Source organism: Malaclemys terrapin, chromosome 1 (assembly GCF_027887155.1).
Source record: "Malaclemys terrapin pileata isolate rMalTer1 chromosome 1, rMalTer1.hap1, whole genome shotgun sequence".
In the NCBI taxonomy this organism is placed as follows: Eukaryota; Metazoa; Chordata; order Testudines; family Emydidae; genus Malaclemys; species Malaclemys terrapin.
The window spans coordinates 237,781,168-237,800,742 of record NC_071505.1 but is presented as its reverse complement, the minus strand read 5'-3'; the positions used below and the strand labels follow the sequence as shown (position 1 = coordinate 237,800,742).

General features: G+C 43.1%; 1 long non-coding RNA gene across 1 annotated transcript in view; it reads left to right on the top strand.

Moving 5' to 3' along the window:
• Positions 1-19,575, top strand: part of LOC128830669 (uncharacterized) — a 54,967-nt gene that overhangs the window by 31,442 nt on the left and 3,950 nt on the right. The window contains exon 2 of the long non-coding RNA XR_008443639.1: positions 11,796-11,862. This is a non-coding gene — a long non-coding RNA (uncharacterized LOC128830669). The remainder of the gene's footprint in view (positions 1-11,795; positions 11,863-19,575) is intronic.

Genomic DNA, 19,575 nt, shown 5'->3' with positions numbered 1-19,575 from the left:
ACTGGGGGTAGGGTTGGCGGGGCTGGGGAAGCTTCCCTACCCAGCTCCTGGAAAGCAGTGACCTTCAGCTCCTAGCTCCACATTCTGCCTCCGCTCCATCCCAAGCCCCGGTTCTGCAGCTCCCATTGGCTGGGACACTGGTGCCTGCGGGCAGAGACAGCACATGGAGCTAGGAGCTGAGGGAGGAGAGTTCCTGTCACCCTTCTGGGGGAACCCTTTCCCAGGAATCCGTGACTTCCATGACCTCCATGAGAAACACAGATCCTTAGTTATAGGGCTATAACACTCTGATCTAATTTCAGTTGTTGGGCTAGTGAGCATGTTCTGGGTAGTGTTGGTGACCTGTGATACACAGGTCAGACTACATGATCAGATGGTCCCTTCTGGCCTTCAAGTCTATGACACCTTGGAGTGTAAATATCACTGTATTTCATTAGTGTCTATTTTTACTTTAGAAGAGTATTTAGTTTGTTCATTGCATATTTTACCAATGATGCATGCATGAGATGATTCAAAGGTTCATTAATTTTTAAGGCCAGAAGGGCCTACTATAGGGTGACCAGATGTCCTGATTTTATAGTGACAGTCCTGACATTTGGGGCTTTGTCTTATATAGGCATCTATTACCCATATCCGCTGTCTCGATTTTTCATACTTGCTGTCTGGTCACCCTAGCCTACTATATCAGAATAAGGCCACTGCCAGTCACCACCTAACCCCCGCTCCCTGGGGCAGACTGCAGTATAGGCCACTCATCACAGGCAAGGTTGGGTTTGGACCTGCTGCCTTGGCCTACCCCTGGGCTGCCCTCTGCAACCCCCAGTACTCTTTGGCCTCCTACTAGGCCGCAGCCTGGGGCTTTCCAGGCTGAAGCTCCCCAGATCCTCAGCCTGTCCCCAGCCCTGCTCCACTCAGGTACTCTGTCTCTAGCTCACTGCAGCCAGGCCCTTCTCCCTCTGAAGGCAGAGAGACACTGCTTGGCCTCTGGCTCACAACCTTTTTATATAGGGCCAGCTGAGGCCTGATTGGGGCACGGCCCAGCTGCATCTCTCTCCCAATCAGCCCAGTTTAGCAGCTCCCAGCCACAACCCTCCTCCTGGGCTGCCCTAAGCCCTTCAGGGCAGGAGCGGGGTAACCACCCCACTACACTCCTGTATAACTCAGGCTATAGGCTTTCACCCAGTTACTCCTGCACTGAAGACAATAACTTGTTCGACTAAAGTCTATTTTCTAGAAAGGCATCCAGTCCTACCAGAAGACATCAAGATGAAGGGATTGCCGTGTTAAGGATATACTTTTCCCTCAATAAACTGCGGTTTAAAACCTACATAACTGAGAAAATTCATGCCACACATTGTTTTTATTGCTTTTTACTGAACTGCATATATTAGAGCTAGAAATGCCATTTTGGATTAGATTTTACTTTGAGGTTTTCTGTGCATGTAAGACCCACATGTACAAATTCTGGAAATCTCTTTTTAAACATCTTTGTTACCATCAATATTCTCATAGTAATTTCTACAGGGAAACTTTTTCTGGCATAAGTCATTAAAAATTAATCAACCCATTTCTGTGCAAATCTCTGTGACATGCATTCTTTGATGCAGTGAGTGCTGAATAGTCTTTGCTTTACTCTAAAGTGACACAAGTGGAACTTTCTAATTGGCTTTCAGTGATGTCATACCCATGTCTATAATGCATAGTAAATGCACATGTTGGCTTGTTTGCCTTATAATGAACATATTCCATGACAGACTCTGTATTTTTAGAGAATTCTTGCATCTCTTTGGTGATTAAAGTCACATTGCCCTGGGAATTATAGCTATGATGTTATAAGAGGGCAGAAATGCACTAATGTGTTTTCAGTCTTTATGTGCAATTATGTGTCTTTCACTTATTGTACTCCATTAATGCTGAGTCTCCACCCTGTCAACGAAGGGAAAATTAGATGTTTCTTCACCTGAGTTAGCCATGTCTGTCTTGGTGATCTTGCAAGGATCTCCTGTTGGGCAGTTTCATTGGTCAGATCAAAAGCAACAGTAAAGGTGATAACTTTCTAATTTAACTCATAGTTGGCAAACTCCATACAACTTAGAGAACCAATAAGAGAAACATAGCCAAAGGGCTATGGAAAAATTAAGTTCTGGTTCTAGCAGTCCTATGATGGGTTGGACTCCCTGTGCTGGGGTCCCATTGAGCCTGCCCGTTCCACCAGCCAGGGCTTTCTCACCCTGTCCTTGCTGTGTAAAGCCCTCAAGCCTTCTCTAGCACACACAGGTAAGGCCACATCCTGCTGCAGACACAGACTGAAATTAGCTCTGTGTGGGAGAATTCATCTCGGAACTTTATCCAGCACTCACATGCACACCTCCTTTGGGGTGTAAACCCCCCAAAAATTGTCTTGCGCTATATAGAGATCTATTTAGCGTAAGCTCATAAAAATCAGCAGTCTTCTTTCTTGGGCAGGGAGGCAGTGGAGAAGATTGACTCCGATTGACTCACTTCCCAGCATTAAATAGGATTTATATAAGGCAGGAATCCTTTGTTTGCAGTGGAAAGATACCAGCAGTGTCCAAGGTGGTACTCCGTACCAGGTGACATTTTCACATGACTTTGCAGTGTTAAAGCCACCATGAGACAAGGTTTATTTGTAACATCCACAGAAAGGAACTCCAGGAAGATGAGAGATCAGCATCTTCAAAGACACATTCTATTGTTTTTCCTAATGGCCCATTCAGGCTGATTACCTACTGTCTGGTGGGCATTCCCCAAGTACCCACACAGTTGTAATTGTTACATAGTCAATATTCCTAACTTCAGATACAGAACTGATACATGCTTCCTGCAACTCCTATTGGCTGGGAATGGCAAACCGCGGCCACCGAGAGCTGCGAGGGGCCGTGCCTGCAGACGGTCAACATAAATAAAATGTCTCGTGGCCCACCAGCAGCTTACCCTGATGGCCATGTGCCGAAGGTTGTCGACCCCTGGTCTAGCTCTTCAGTTCAAACTATAGTAGCTCATACTTTTAGTTCTGGAAGTCTCTGGTTCAGCCTCCAGTATATTGGCCAAAATGGTGACCACTACACATGCTCAACATGTCTCCTTTCTTTTTTCCCTCTCTATGCTTGCTTGTTTGCTTTTTGGAAACAAGATATGCATACAAGATAGTGATACATTATGTACCACTTCCTTCTGTTCTGATAGTTTGAAGTATCTACTACATTTTTATTTATTATGTTTGGTTTCTTGCCTACCAGGTGGGGTTGACAGCAAAATTGGCTAGGTTCAATATCTAGGGTTTTGTCCTGATATTGAAAAACAGAACAGGCTCAAGCCTCAACCCAGTAATCTGGGAAAACTAAACATCATCTCAGGATGCCTCTAAGAGGGAATAGTTTCCCCACTCATAAGCATGGAGTCTATATATAACAAAATAATTTTTTATTAAAAGGGAAAGGGAACTCAGCATTAATCTGAGAAAACACCACAAGAATGATTCAAAAGCATGTGAATCATAAGTAAACACCCAAACAATACATTGGGCAGTATCCTTTGCCTCAGTTTCCCACCATACAGTGGGAAAGTCCAGTGGATGAATGTCCCTTTAACACACCACTTCCCTTTCCCTCTGCTGCACCCTACTCACAGTTGATTGTCTGAAGTCAGCAAAGTCCTATAATTAAGGGATGCATTCACATGGGTTCACCTGAAAAGAGGGGGGAAATCAAACAATATCTCTGCCACTGTCTCTGTTGCCACTCACCACATGCTGCCACCTTTGCCGCTGTCACTGCTGCTGCTGTTATCTCTGCCACTGCTTGCTGCTTGAGCCCATGGAAAGGAACTAGTGATACACCTGGTGAATCAGCAAGACATGTAGGAGCATGCCTATGGACAGAACTCTAAGGCTTTTCCATGCCATGTGCTGTGAAGCTTGTGTTTGGGACACAGGAAGTCCAAGCTGGATCATCTCCATTTCGTCTTCAATCCTGCTTCTTACCTCTGGAGTAACTTTTCTACAAACAAAGCTCTGAACAAAGGACTGAGTGACCCATCCAAGCTGTGGATGTGTTCCAGAGGGACTGTCCAAGCCAGCAAACTTACCAATACTGCTAAAAACCTGATATATGAACACTATATATCTGATTGCTTTATCATTTAACAACTCTCTTCTCATTCTTTCTTTTTTCCTTATAATAAACCTTTAGTTTTAGGTGCTAAAGGATTGGCTGGCAATGTGGTATTTTGGGTAAGATCCAAACTGATATTGACCTGGTAACATGGCTGACCCTTGGGGGTCAGAAGAACATTTTGTATAGTGAGCAGAGTTTTCAAATAACTTTTCACTGTACTGGACCTAAGTGCTGATTGGGAGCCAGAGAATTGGAATGCAATAAAGAGGACTGTGATTTCTTATTTTGCTTCTTGATAACCAGTGTGGGGGATCAGGAGCACAGTTTGTGACTGTTTGGTTAATTTAACTTCAGTGTTAACTACAGTCTTTGGGAGAATCTGCTCTCCTGTTTGTAGGCTGCCCTGACCTTGGCATTTTTAGTGAGTGTTACCCTAGGCACCCCGGGCCATACTGCTCATCGGTCATTTCAGCTCTAGTAATCACCAAACAGAAAATAGGACTTTCAATGGAGTCCAATTGGCTCTATGTTTAAACACAAGAGAAAAGAGGTTAAAGTTAGGGCATGCTAAATACATTTCTGCTGCCCTATACTCTTGCAACAGGGACAACAAATTTTCATTACCCCTGTATTAAGTGAATATTAACCCAAAACCTCCAAAATTGATCATTTTGGCAAAGCAAGTATGTCTGATGATCACCTAGGCAGAGTAGGTGTGTCTATGCAAATACAAGCTGCTCCTGGGGTATTTTACCCCAGTTCATCACTAGATTTCAGGGAAGAGCCCATTTAGACACTACTAACAGATATATATATATATATATATATATATATATATATATATATATATATATATATATATATATATATATGTTATTTTTGTTTGTTTCACATAGTCAGAGAATCATAGAAGTTAGAGTTGGAAATGACCTGCAGTAGTATTAGACCAATAATGCTGCCCATCTTTCTGCCATGCAGGATTGATCCTTTAATTGTTTTGTCCAATCCAACTTAAATGACTCATGAGATGGCAAAGGTGAGCAAAAAACATGTGATCCTCCTCATAAATGAGATCATTGATGTCTTCTTCAGAGAAATAAACAGATAGAATAAAGAATGCAGTGACCTGTCCAGTTCACAGTGAATACCAATGACTTCACAAACTACCACCCTGTTTCCTTTCTCCTTTTCCTCCTTTAGAAAGTGACAGTGACCAAACTCCACCACCACCTCTCCTTTTTCAGTGTCCTGGGCCATTAGGATCCAAGCTTCAGGCCAGGTCATTGCCAGCAGAGTCTTTTCTGTGCACTGGTGGCTTTCCTTGACCTTGAGCAGAAAACAAACATCCCATGGTTATATTGCTAGGTTTCTCAGCAACCTTCAATGACATTAGATAAAGGTAATAGCATAAAATGTAATATACTTCAACTTCTGCAAAGCATTTGACTTGCTACCACACAATATTTTGATTAAAAAACTAGAAGGATATAAAATTAACATAGCACGCATAAAGTGGATTAAAAGCTGGCTAACTGATAGGTATTAAAATCTAATTGTTAAAGGGGAATTGTCATCACATGGCTGTGTTTATGTCCCACCGGGATTGGTTCTTGGTCCTCGGCTATTTAACATTTTTATTAACGACCTGAAAGAAAACATAACATAGCAGATGACACAAAAATTGAGGGAGTGGTAAATGATGAGTCACTGATACAGAGATATATGGATCACTTTTGATAAGATGGTCTCAAACAATGTGTGTTGTAATATGGCTAAATATTTACATCTAGGAAAAAAGTGTGTAGGGCATAATTACAGAATAGGGGACTCTATCCTGGGAAGCAGTGACTCTGCTAAGGATTTGGAGAAACTGTGGATAATCAGCTGAACATGAGCTCCAGTGCAACCTTATGACCAAAAGATCTAGTGCAATCCTTGGATGAAAAACAGGAATCTCAAGTAGGAATAGAGAGGTTATTTTGCCTCTGTGTTTGGCACTGGTGTGACCATTGCTGGAATACTGTGTCCAGCTCTGGGGTCCACAATTCAAAAAGGATGTTGATAAATTGGAGAGGGTTCAGAAAAGAGCCACAAGAATGGTTAAAAGATTAGGAAACATGCCTTACAGAGATGACTCAAGTTGTTCCATCTATTTAGCACAACAAAAAAAGGTTAAGGGGTGATTTGAATACAGTCGATAAGTACCTATCCAGGGAACAATTTTTTAAGAATGTGCTCTTCAATCTAGCAGAAGATATAACATAATCCAGTGGCTGGAGGTTGAAGCTACATAAATTCAGAGTGGAGATAAGATATATATTTTTAACAGTGAGAATAATTAACCATTGGAACAACTTCAGGGTTGTGGTGGATTTTCCATAACTGACCATTTTTAATCAAGATTGGATGTTTTTTCTAAAAGTTATGCTCTAGGAATTATTTTGGGGAAGTTCTGTGGTCTATATATAGCAGGTGAGACCAGACCATCAGAATGGTCGATTCTGGCCTTGGAATCTAAGAATCTATGAAAATGCAGTGCCCACCTTTTCACTAAAGAATTCCCCTAGTAATGACATATGAACACTGAGGGATAGGAGAAGAGTAAGGACAAGAGGATGAGACATGAAGAAAGAATGCTACAAACTACACCAAAAATCATACAGAATACTGAAGATGCAGATGGCTCAGAGCACTTTTGTGTGCGTCCTAAATTGTTTTTATTTGACACCCTGGTGTAGCCAAAGTGTCTTAGATACTATGATGATGGGCACTACTATTTTCTCTACTTCCCTGGGGAGGCTACAACTATTAGAGGCCTAATGCAATGGTATGCTGGAGCTGGTTTGCACCATTCTAGTGATGTAGAACAGCCATAAACCCAGCATAACTGTCCCTAGGATATTTTTATTAAGTTCAGTCTGCATTTTTCTTTGCTTGATTTCTTCTTTAGTTTTACCTTTCTGAATCATCATCAATTTCTTCTACCTTCTTGCTGCTTAGACCTTTCCAATACTTGTTTATGACTGTCACAGTCAGGGCAACTGCATCTGTATTTCCCCTTGGTAGCCCAGCAAGGGCACCTACTCTAGGCTTCTGCCTCCCCAGCTGTCACCTTTTGGGTGAAGAAGACCCAAGACTCTCTTCCTCTTGACCAGGTTTGTCCACACTGCACAGTTCCCTGCCTACACTATGCTATTCACAGCAAGCCAAAGTGCATAACCAGACCAGCATCCACACTTTGCTTACTCTCTGAAGCTATGAACAACATGATTGCCAGCAGTGATGTTACCCCACAGCTCTTTCTAAGTAAGCGTATTTATTCTTAAGATGAAAGCATTACAGAGAAAACATATGAAAACAATAAAAGTATCTTACATGCATGTCAATGAGCTTACTAAAGATCATTCCCAAACTCCAACAAGGTCTCTAGCAGGAATCAGTCGTTCAAACCCTACCTAGGGTTACGAGTTCATAACAGCTTTAGCTCAGAACAAGTGCACCCATGCATAGGTTAGTTTTTCCTTTATACAGTTTGGCCTTTTAACTTCAGATTCTGGGTACAGGTATTCAGTAGACAATGGTCCCCTCCTCATGTCATAGCTTCAAAAGGCTGGTTTTTGCTTCACCTCCCCCTAGAGATTCCCCATGCAAACCACTTGACTCTGGTTGTCCAATAGTCCATTCTTGTCTGGTGCATTGTTCAATACAGTTATCTGACATTCACAACACTTCATAAGGTTCACATCATCCCTCCCCCCTAGCAAGGTTACATACAATGCTGGTCCCCAAAAATACATAACCTTTGCATTTAATACAATGGACTCCAAAGATACTTAAAACTTAATTCAATGAGGGTTTTTCCAAGGATATTGCAGGAAATTGCCATATCTGTTACAATGGCTATCACATTTCATATACTCGTGCTATGAATATTTAGTTCTTTTCATCCAACAGTCCCTCCAGACCCTTTATACTTTTCATTGCTTTTCTCTTAATTCCTTCACATTTGTTGAAGCCTTGTTGGAATTGTGTTGTTATAGAACTGTATGCAGTAGTCAGGTGAGCTCTCACCATTGTCTGTAATTCTGGACTATCCCTTCCGTGGCCTGTGATCTGTTACCCTTTCTATTCAGTCCAAAACATCAATGTGCATTTTCATTGTTTTCAGTATACCTTATGGTAAGTTTTCTTAGTGTTGTTTTCAGTATACCTTATGGTAAGTTCATAATTAATTTTCTCTATATCTCCTTCATCTCCTTCATTATGATTTCTTCATAAATCCATTCCATTGCATATCAGTGGCTTGCCTGTATACATTCTTATTTATGCACTTTCATTTCAGATGGAGTTCTTTTTACGGTCTCTCTTATAAACTCTTGTGTTGTCTTGTTAATGCAGAATGTCTGCCACATACCGTACTTCTCCAGAAATTTTTATCTTTCTCTGTGGGAATGAATGATTCTGATATATTATAGAAAATACACATACAGTGGGGCTTTGGGAAGAATGATGCTGTTTAAATGTATTAATATCTATTATTTACATAGCATGTTACCTGCTTTAAAAACACATAGTACATATCAACCACTCAGTTTTGGAGTGTGGATGATTATATTAACTTGTTCAATTTTTCTAGTTTATTATTTAATGTTCAATGATTATTTGCTTTAAAAACACCTTTCCATAATACAGGAGTGGGGTGTGGTCTTATTGAAGTCAGCTCGAGTTTTGCAATTAGACTCACTGGAGGCCGGGACTTATCACTGTTTGTTTTAAACTATTAAAAACAGGCCATACAAAAACCAGGTTTGATACTGGTGTGAGTAGGTACAGTACACATACATCAGTGTCATCCTAACCAGCTACTGTTTGAATGATTGATTGGTGCAGAATTGCTTGGACTTGTTTGATTTTTTTTTTTAAACAAGACAACTTCTTTCTTTGTGAACCGACAAAGGCTTAATCTAAGGAATAGAGAGAGCCATATGATTATGTCATTGCCTAGTCCAGTTACAAATCTTTTATACGTTCTGTTATCTCTTCTGTTCACCCAGTGATATACAAATCACATGGCTGTTCAGACTTGAAACTCTTTACCTTTCACTTCATGCCTTATCAATCCTTTTGTATTTTTCTGTAAAACAAATGTGCAATATGAAATTATTTGATTGTTATCTTATGAAAAGAAGATTAATAGTAAGAGAAAGATACAACCCCAGTTAATTTTTGTTGGTTGAGTTTGTATGGACTGTCAGTTTAGAATGTGGGGATAGACTCCTGGCCACGGTGAATCAATGGCAAAACTCCCATTGACTTCATAGGGCCAGGATCTCATCCTGTAATTATTATCCAATGACCAGCAGACTTTGAAGCAATCTAGTACTTTCTCCTGTGGTGATGTGACACCATTTTGGAATACTTTGCAGTTTTATATACAGTAATTCTGAATGAAATCTTCCTGCCTCAAGCAAAGTCTTCATAAAGAAGGTTCGAGAGAGCAACAGGATCCTCTCACACAACCTAGAACTAGGGAAAGGTCAGCTGCACAACCACGTAGGAGCCACTGCTGTTGTTCATGGACAGGAATAGCATCCACACCAGCTATATGGAGGCTGTCATGCAGAGGATCTTGGTGAAGGGCATGGATGCAATAGTCATATCCATCATTCCCTGAGTTCTGTGTTTTAACCAGATTGGATGATGTGTAAATCTGTACAGAACTTCGGTCTGCATTTGGTTTTGTGTTAGATCAAATGTAATGCACATACCAATTTAAAATATTACCCCATTGACCCATTTCATATTGACACCAAGATAATAATGATTGCAACGTGCAGTGCAGAATAATAGAGAATCTGATTAGAAAGTATGTGCTGCATCATCTACTCCATCTGCTTACACTGGTGTTGGATTGTCTTCTATGCTAAACTCACCACTTACATCTTAGCCAATGCCAAGGGAAACCAGTGGGATTGGTCAAGCTGTGTCAGAAAAGACAGAATGTAATCCATATAATATAAACGGGTGAGACACCCTGTGCTTCCCCTTTTGGTCCATTACAGGTGAGCCTCATCTTCCCTTCCCCCAACTGCATAGATCAGGGCAATGAGAAGCGAAAACAAACTAATCAAAGGAAGAACAGTTCCTTTAATGAAACTCCAGAGAAGGAGCAGATGGAATAACAGCTCAAAGGATCCTAGTTCAGTCTCCCAAACTAAAAGTCCAAAACAAAGTCTCTATGTCTGGTCAGCCTAGTCTTTCAGGGAGAGAGAGATGGAGATTGCCATCCCTTGCAGGCTGTTCTGCTTCTAGTCTCCTTCCCCATGTTCAGGTTCCTCTTTCTGTTTAAATAGGTCACTAAGGGCTTGTCTTCACTACCCGCCTGGATCGGCGGGTAGAAATTGACCTCTCGAGGATCGATTTATCGCGTCTTGTCGGGACACGATAATCGATCCCCGAATGGATGCGCATACTCCACCAGCCCAGGTAGGAGTAAGCGCCGTCGATGGGGGAGCCGCGGCGGTCGATTTGCCACCATCCTCACAGTGGGGTAAGTCGGATCAGATACGTCGAATTCAGCTACGCTATTTGCGTAGCTGAATTTGTGTATCTTAAATCGATCCCCTCCCCGTAGTGTAGACGTAGCCTAAGGGACAGTAGGAAGGCTCCTTAATTTCATCTGAAAGGTACGATTTGTGACATCAGGGTCACTCTCTAAAAGGGGTAGCACACTCCTTTACCTCATATTAACTTTTGATCATCTATATTGGTGGTAGTTCTCTGACCTGCCTTGGCAAATCATTTCATTATCTAACTGACCTCACTGTTAGCAAACAGTATCACAAGTTTAATCTAAGTTTTCCTTATTTCTTATGTTCAGTTGTTGCTTTCTCATTCTTTGCTAATAACTCATCCTCCTTTTTGTGTTCTTACTTCTCAAATATTCCTTCCATTTACATTACCTTTTCTCTGAGGTGTACTTCAGTTAATTAGTATAGCTTTAAAATATCATGAACATTGTATTAAATCTCCCATGATGCACCCCTCTCCCTCACCAGGAGGGAAGAAAGTGGGACATCATGGGAGCTGTAGTCAGGTCATAGAGTCCCGCTGTTAGAGGAGAATTGGGAGCATTAAGCATCTGAACTGAAACTTCCATGAAGCACTCTGGTGGCAGTTTGAATCAAATGTTTTTCAGTTTCTGGCTGAAAAATTTTCAATTTTCAGCCATAATATTTCACCACCAAGTCAGAATTTTGTGCAGAAAAAAACTGTTTTCTGACCAACTCTACTTCTACTTCTAACTCAGATCAGCAATGTTGTATCTTTCTTTGAAGTTGGCTACTATGTGAAATGAGTTGAGAAATCTCATTCCAGGTCATCGCAAAACTACCATCACAGTTGGGTTTGGGAAGGTTTTTGAAGAGTTCACTTTTCTGTAACTCTAATGGCAGTTCCTCTGCAAGATGGTGGAAGTGCAATAGTGAGGCAGATTACCCAGTCAGTTCTGCTTCCGTTGTTAATTAAAGGACTTCAATCTTAAGTGAAGAGTTTTACAGCTTTCATGAGCATTACAGTCACCTTAAAAATTAATGAAATAATTTTGTGAAAAGTTAACTTATAAAATGTTTAATTTTATCTTATCTATTTTCATTAAAGGTGCAAAATTTGGATCTGGCTTTCAAACCCCTCTCAGTTTGATATTCTGTAAAGTATCCCAATTCAGGTAAGTGCGACTAAAAACACTGGTTTATAATTAACCATATGCTTAAGCGCTTTCCTTAATTAGGTCCAATGTTTGGGCATGTTCAGATCCAGGTTTTAGAGTAAGGGGCCAAATACAAAACTGGAATCTGAATTCAGATTCTAATCCCCTTTCCCATAGTAAGAGAGTGTTCAGATCAGGACTTTATTATGCAGTATGTATTATTTTAGAATATTTTTTTCCTATCTATGTCTCATAACTGTTTCATAAGGTAATATGCACTAGGTCTCTTAGGCACAGATCTGCATTGTTAAACGGCAACAAGTCAAAGATGACAAGGCTCATCATTCAATGATGAGCGCATCGGAAACTAACATTGTCGTAGCCCCAAATGAAATGTGCTTGCTGTCTGCAGTCCTATTTGCTGACAAACTGTCAGCACTCAAGTAACTAGGAAGTTCACAAATACTGGTGAAAGTGATTTCCCTGTCAAAAAATCAGCAGCAGTTTGTTTACTTAAAATAGTGATTTTTGTTTGTTTGTTTTTGTTTTATTTATTTAGCTATGTACCATTATCATGATACATTTTAATATCAAACTAAATCCATGAAAGCTATCTAAGCTACTTTCCCTCGTACAATTGATTTCTGACATTCTGAAAATCCTGCCTGTGTGATATATCAGTCTCTCACATACCACAATGATGGGCAGAATATATGAGCCTGAATAGAACAGAAATACTATTCACATATTCAAAAGAAATATAACCAAAATTATGAATGATTAAGGATTACAGAAGTGATACAAAGTAGGACCCAAAACCTTCCTGAAGTGTGTAAAGTTACAGAATCTTAAAAGAACACGTTAACATCAAGTGAATGGTACTATGGTGAGGGACAGATCAAAGATACAGCTGGAATGCTTTAAAGACAGAAAACACCATACAAAGCGGGGGAAGGGGGGTTAACAGCACACTGCTGAGAGAAATAAAACCTCCATTAAGAGGAAAGAAGGAAAAAACAAACTCTAGAACTGCTTTTGTTAAACAAGCAAACAGTCTCTCCCACAAACTACTGGCTGGTGAAATGATCTTGCAAACTTTGTGAGTCAGATGAGGAAATGTCACATAATATAGATTGGCATCTGTCTCTGTCAAGTTTCTGGATCTCGCCCAAAGGAGAAAACTCACACTACCACATAGGGAAACTTACAGAAAAGAACATTTCCTGACCTGACCATCAGGGATGCGACCTAAGTGAAAGCTCCCAAGAGTGGATGGTCTAAAACATTGATTCATTAGTCTGTTTAATCTTTGTGGCTGCTAAGAGAGAGATCCTCCTTGATTTAAATTCTGACAGACTGTCATCTCAAGAGGTCCCTGATCTCCCTCCCACAACCAAGCTGATAAAAAATAGCTACTGCCCATGTTGCAGAGAATTAGCATGAAGTTCAAGTGTAGGCTGGAAATTTAAAAAATAAATTTAAAAAAGCATGAAGGGCTTGATTCTCCCCTACATACTAACTCCACCCAGTACAGGGGACTAGGGGCCATCAGACAGCCAGTCACTACTCCCCAGTCTGGGCACTTGGTGTGTACCTGACCTACCCTCTGTGGATGGTGGAGGAACTTTGGGGACCCTACAAGAGTGGAAGATCAGGATAGCATAACAGAGCTCCACCACTTGCCTTCTGCCCTCCCCTTCTGATCCTCTACACTAGCAGGGGATGTCTGGTGCAGGAGCTGGCTCTGCTGGTTACAGATGGTAGAGGAGAGTTTCCCTTCACCAGGGGAATGGAGGCCATTTGAGGCTAGAATCTTTCTGTCCCCTGAGCAATGCAAAGAGTCCAGCTCATAGATGAGACTCTTCCCTGAAGTATTTCTCTTGGATAAATGTGTGTGCACACAAGTGCAATCTCTGTGCGGTTTAGTATTTAGTATTTGCATGTGACTCAGAGCAGCTGTAATAATATCACAGCGGTATTGCATGCAACACAGTATTAATAAAAAAAACAAAGGTGCAAAACATATACATGGAGTTAAATTCACCCCAGAGTGGAAGGCTTATGTAAACCTCTCCACGCACTTACTCCCTATGGTAAGCCTGTTTAGGGATTGTTCAGAAGCAAAAGTGGAGCAACTACACAAGTTCCTAATAAAATGGTGCACAGGGAAAACTGTAAGCAAGCAGGGCAGAAGCCAATGTTATACTTTCATGAATCCAGTTGTCTGGTGCCCCCACATAGGATTTGCTGGGGGAGTACACTGCAACCCTCAAGCCTAGCTGAGGATTGATGCCCCCCTCCATGCTTAATTCCCCACAGAAAGCCCAATTATTGTGAAACTTGGGTTTTGTGCAGGACTTGTACTCTAATGACTCCAGGTTTGAGTGGGTGGGAGTGACTTTCACCATAAAGCATACACTATCCCTCATGTACGCTTGTGAAAATGTACGTCCATGTAGCTGACAATTATTTAAAGGCTTGCTCTAGCCTTACATCTTGTTTGTCTCTGGTATTTGTTTGTTAATATTGTTGATGCATGGTTTTGGTATTAGTGACATAAAAATCAATATTTTTCCCCATAGAAAGTCACCTAGGCACTAGTCCCCTGATGGAAATCCATTGTCTGTTGGTACTACTGGCCAGTTGGAGTCCATGGCACAAAAATTCAGAAAAATACCCAGCTATCTGAGACAGGCATATGAGCCCCACCTGAGGTAGCATCTTCCCCATCTATTGCTAGCAAAGGAATCACTGGCAGACCCCGAGCTCTAGTGTGTGATCCCGGATCCCCAGTGAGGGAATGCATCACATCCCAGTGAGAGATCCCAAAACAGTAGAACTCCAGTGCACCCTGTTGTCACAATTCAGGGTACCCACTCTAGGCTTTCGACTCCCTGGCAGTCACCTCTCTCGAGCAAAGACACATGTCTCCCTGTTCCTGACTGGGGTATTTCCAAGCTGCCCAGCTCCCTGCCTACACTGATTTCCCCAGGAAATAAGACTGCCTCAACAGGCCTGCTTTGCTTTCCTCCTCAGAAGCTGTCCACAACATAATTAAGTTACCACATAGCTCTTTCTGAGAAAGCACATTTATTCTTAAGGTAAAAGCATTACAGAGAAAAGATATGAAAAACAATAACAGAACCTACACACATGCTAATAAGCTTACCATAGCTCACCCCAACTTCAGCAAGAGCTCTGGCAGGCAAACAGTCCTTCAAACCCCATTCAGGGATTTATCTGTGGTCACAAGCTCATAACAACATTGGCTCAGAATAAGCACACACACCCCACCCCATAAGTAGGGCAAGTCCTTCCAACCCTTGCTAGGAAGGATTGGAATCTCCCAGGACAGAAGGTCCTGTCTCTTTGCTGGATCAGAAAGCAGGCCCTGAGTCAATTTAAACTCAGGCTATTTATTCAAAAGTCCTTTCTTGTATGATGGTCTCTAGAGAATCCAGTTTCAACCAGTATATGCTAGTCTCTCCAGGTGGTAGTGCCTCTAGTGAGGTGTTACAACCTGAATGAATTTGTCTAATCACCTCCCTGATCTGAGGTCCTGGAGGGCTATGGTCACTCCGTCCCTGCATTGGAACTCCATGTAATCCCTGGCCCATGATGATACATAATCTCAATACAGTCAGATCTCCCAAAAATATTGCAGGGAGTTGCCATATATGTCACACCCATACCATCGCTCATATCAGTGAAGGACTCAGAATCCAGATAGAGACCCCTGTGAGAGATCCCAGATCCCCATGTAGAAGATCCAGAGAGACCCTAGATCAAACTGTACACCATTGCAGGACCCCAACAATCCTGACTGAGGGAGTGGAGAAGGGCCTGATGGCCCCATTGCATGAGTGAGCAACCCCATTGCACTATCACTGGCATTTGTGGGTTTTGGTATCATTCCTCTATGATGTCTAGGTGTTTGGGCTGTACCCAGGCGGCATCTACCCAGTATCTGAGCATGATGCCATTGAGTGGCTTAAGTTTTGGTTGTGGCTCGAACTGGTGTGAATACCGTTACCTATTTTTTTCACAGTCTGACCCCTGCTTATGCAGATGCATAACGGAGACTGCACAAGCAACTTTTCCTTTTCATTTGCATCTTGTGTAAGTGACAAGCACAGTTTCAGTTCTTGTGGTCAGGAAAGTACTGGGACCACTCCCTCTGTTCTCCTCCAGAGGGTCAGCAAGAGGCAAAGAGAATGCAGAGCCATGGATTTCCACAATGGCTCACAAAGAGACACCATCACATTGGGGACAGTATGCTGTGTCCCACAGAGGACATTACTAGCAATGCATTGCTACAAAAATATAAGCATGTACATGCTGATCTATAGAAAATTATATAATTATATTGGTTCCTATCATTATCATGCCTAAGTTATAGCTGACTAAGGCCTGGTCTACACTATGAGTTTAGGTCGACTTTAGCAGGGTTAAATCGAATTAAGCCTGGACACGTCCACACGACGAAGCCCTTTCTTTCGACTTAAAGGGCCCTTTAAACTGGTTTCTTTACTCCACCTCCGATGAGGGGATTAGTGCTAAAATCGGCCTTTGCGGGTCAGATTTGGGGGTAGTGTGGATGGAATTCGACATTATTGGCCTCTGGGAGCTATCTCACAGTGCTTCATTGTGACCGCTCTGGACAGCACTCTCAACTCAGATGCACTGACCAGGTAGACAGGAAAAGCCCCACAAACTTTTGAATTTAATTTCCTGTTTCCTCAGCGTGGAGAGCACAGGTGACCACGCAGAGCTCATCAGCACAGGTAACCATGATGGAGTCCCAGGATCGCAAAAGAGCTCCAGCATGGACAGAATGGGAGGTACAGGATCTGCTCGCCATATGGGGAGATGAATCAGTGCTAGCTGAACTCCGTAGCAGTAAACGAAATGGCAAAATATTAGAAAAGGTCTCAAAAGCCATGAAGGACAGAGGCCATAACAGGGACGCACAGCAGTGCCGCATGAAAATTAAGGAGCTAAGGCAAGCCTACCACAAAACCAGAGAGGCAAACGGAAGGTCCGGGGGAGAGCCGCAAACATGCCATTTCTACGTGGAGCTGCATGCCATTCTAGGGGGTGCAGCCACCACTACCCCAACCGTGTGCTTTGACTCCGTCAATGGAGAAACACGCAACAGGGTGGTTCGGAGTACACGGAAGATGATGATGATGATGAAGACAATGAAGATAGCTCACAGCAAGGAAGCGGAGAAACTGGTTTCCCCAACAGTCAGGATATGTTTATCACCCTGGACCTGGAACCAGTAACCCCTGAACTCACCCAAGGCGTGCTCCCAGACCCTGAGGGCACACAAGGGACCTCTGGTGTGTGTACCTTTGTAAATATTACACATGGTTTAAAAGCAAGCGTGTTTAATGATTAATGATTAATTTGCCCTGGCAATCGCGGCCAGTACAGCTACTCGAAAAGTCTGTTAATGGTATGGGGATGGAGTGGAAATCCTCCAGGGACATCTCCAGAAAGCTCTCCTTCATGTACTCCCAAAGCTTTTGCAAAAGGTTTCTGGGGAGGCTGCCTTATCCCGTCCGCCATGGTAGGACACTTTACCACGCCAGGCCAGTAGTACGTAGTCTGGAATCATTGCATAACAAAGCATGGCAGCGTATGGTCCCGGTGTTTGCTGGCATGCAGACAACATCCATTCCTTATCTCTCTTTGTTATCCTCAGGAGAGGGATATCATTCACGGTCACCTGGTTGAAATGGGGTGATTTTATTAAGGGGGCATTTAGAGGTGCCCGTTCCTGCTCAGCTGAACAGAAATGTTCCCCGCTGTTAGCCACGCGGTGTGGGGGGGGGAGGGGTGAAGGGATCATCCCAGAGAATTGGGTGTGTGTGGGGGGGGGGGTAGTTGGGTTTATGCTGCATATTAACCCGGAAACCCCAGCCCCTCCTTTTACATTGCAAACCCATTTTAAATGGCCAACCCAACAAGTCCTTGGTATGGGAAATGAGGGCGCTACTGTTTGAAACCATTCCCACATGTTATGAGGGTTAAAAAAGCCAAAAGACTGTGGCTTACCATGGCTGCCTGCAAGCCGAATTCTGTTGCCTGGCACCGCGTGAGTGATCTCTCACACCAAACCAGCAGGCCCTCAATATAAGAGGAAAAATGCGACCTTGTAACGAAAGCACATGTGCTGTGTAATGTGAACAGCAAAATTTAACGTGAAAGAGTGTACCCATTGTTCTCTAAAATGTGTCTTTTTTTAACCACCTCTCCCTTGTCCTCCACCAGCTGCAAATGTTTCTCCTTCGCAAAGGCTAGCAAAGATTAGAAGGAGAAAACGGCGGACTTGGGATGATATGTTCACGGAGCTCCAGATCTCCTCCCACGCTGAAAGAGCACAGCAGAATGCGTGGAGGCAGTCAATGTCAGACTACAGAAAAGCACAATATGAATGAGAGGAGAGGTGGTGGGCTGAATCGCGGGATGAACAGAGCAAGTGGTGGGCTGAAGATGATAGGTGGCGTCAGCTTGCATACAGAAGGCAAGAATCAATAATCCGGCTGCTGGAGCATCAAACTGATATGCTCCAGCGTATGGTTGAGCTGCAGGAAAGGCAGCAGGAGCAGAGGCCGCCGCTACAGCCCCTGTGTAACCAACAGCCCTCCTCCCCAAGTCCCATTGCCTCCTCACCCAGATGCCCAAGAACACAGTGGGGGGCCCTCCGGCCACCCAGTCACTCCACCCCAGAGCATTGGAAGGCTGGCCTTCAATATGTGTTAAAGTTTTAAAGTTTTAAACTGCAGTGTGTCCTTTTCCTTCCCTCCTCACCCACCCCTCTCGGGCTACCTTGGCAATTATCCCCCTAGTTGTGTGATGAATTAATAAATAATGCATGAATGTGAAGTAACAATGACTTTATTGCCTCTGCAAGCGGTGCTCGAAGGGGGGAGGGGAAGGGGAGGTGGTTGGTTTACAGGGAAGTAGAGTGAACCGGGTGGGGGGGGCGGAGGGTTCATCAAGGAGAAACAAACAGAAGTTTCACACCGTAGCATGGCCAGTCACAAAACTCATTTTCAAAGCTTCTCTGATGCGCACCGTGCCCTGCTGTACTCTTCTAACTGCCCTGGTGTCTGGCTGCGCGTAATCAGTGGCCAGGCGATTTGCGCGTAATCAGTGGCCCACCCTGCCATAAATGTCTCCCCCTTACTCTCTCAGATATTGTGGAGCACACAGCAAGCAGCAATAATAATGGGGATATTCTTTTCGCTGAGGTCTGAGCGAGTCAGTAAGCTGCGCCAGCGTGCTTTTAAACATCCAAATGCACATTCCACCACCATTCGGCACTTGCTCAGCCTGTAGTTGAACAGGTCCTGACTACTGTCCAGGCTGCCTGTGTACGGCTTCATGAGCCATGGCATTCAGGGATAGGCTGGGTCCCCAAGGATCACGATAGGCATTTCAACATCCCCAATGGTTATTTTCTGGTCCGGGAAGAAAATCCCTTCCTCCAGCTTTCGAAACAGACCAGAGTGTCTGAAGACACGAGCATCGTGTACCTTTCCCGGCCATCCCATGTTGATGTTGGTGAAACGACCCTTGTGATCCACCAGGGCTTGCAGCAGCATTGAAAAGTACCTCTTGCGGTTTATGTACTCGGTGGCTTGGTGCTCTGGTGCCAAGATAGGGATATGGGTTCCGTCTATGGCCCCACCACAGTTTGGGAATCCCATTGCAGCAAAG